The 1,082-nt window shown below is 36.3% G+C and overlaps 1 protein-coding gene across 4 annotated transcripts in view; it reads left to right on the top strand.

Moving 5' to 3' along the window:
* Positions 1-1,082, top strand: part of LOC106867678 (probable serine/threonine-protein kinase nek3) — a 30,665-nt gene that overhangs the window by 1,849 nt on the left and 27,734 nt on the right. The gene's annotated exons all lie outside the window — the stretch shown is intronic.

Genomic DNA, 1,082 nt, shown 5'->3' with positions numbered 1-1,082 from the left:
CACACACACACACACACACACACACACACACACACACACACACACGCACACACACACACACGGCAATATTTCGATATTAGTACACGACGTAATTAACTCACACAATGTTTCCTCATGATATAAATCATGGTTTTATTTAACAGATAAAGGTGCAAGTGGCAAAAGTATGAAAAGAATGTAATTTGGGGGAGGGGGATAAATAAATAAGTGGCAAATATGGTTTCTTTACTTTTTATAGTATAAAAGAAAGGACAGAAGGACACTTTACTGTTTCTTTCTATCTGCAACATCTGACAGGCTTACTAGAGTGTCAGATGGTTCAAAATAATTGTTTCAATTTGCAATAATTCAGTGAAAGGGAATATAATTTACAAAAGAAAACAAAAAACAAAAAACAAAAACAAAAGGAGAAAGAAAAAGCACATCAATGTAGCACCAGGTGCATCAATTGATCGAGTACATGGTTCAACGGAACCTACCGAAGCAAGCTAACGCGCTCGCGGCATTACCACGGGCGATGGCGAGGCTAAGGCGTTGGGAAAGCCAAGTACCCTCATGGGTATCACCTGACATCTCAGTAAGGCGAGCCGCTAACGATGAAAAGTTTTGTTAAGGGGCAGGGCTGAAAAAGATGGTGAATGACTTCGTCTACTAATACCGAAAGATTACTATATATCTACATGCAATTGCTAGAAATGAGTCACAAAACGACTCAAATAGCCACACTAAGCACTAACCGCATGAATCATAAAGTTAGTACTTTGCGTGGTTATATTATAATGTATCTAATAATGTATCTAATCTAATATATTAATATATCATATCTTACTGTATATATATATATATATATATATATATATAAACAAATAGTGAATGAGTATATGCATATATACGTACAGGTATGTGCATACCGACATCCACCTGTATGTATAGGTGCATATCTGGGTACAGGACATTGCAAACAAAACGTAGACAAGAAAACACACAAGCCACATAGAGAACATTTTCCTTCATCAGCTACCCCCGTTTTAACACCGGCGTTTCGAAGAGCTGGGTATATATATATATATATATATATATAT

Source organism: Octopus bimaculoides, chromosome 16 (assembly GCF_001194135.2).
Source record: "Octopus bimaculoides isolate UCB-OBI-ISO-001 chromosome 16, ASM119413v2, whole genome shotgun sequence".
Classification (NCBI taxonomy): Eukaryota; Metazoa; Mollusca; class Cephalopoda; order Octopoda; family Octopodidae; genus Octopus; species Octopus bimaculoides.
The sequence above is the reverse complement of the archived record's forward strand: the minus strand, read 5'-3'. Positions and strand labels throughout refer to the sequence as shown.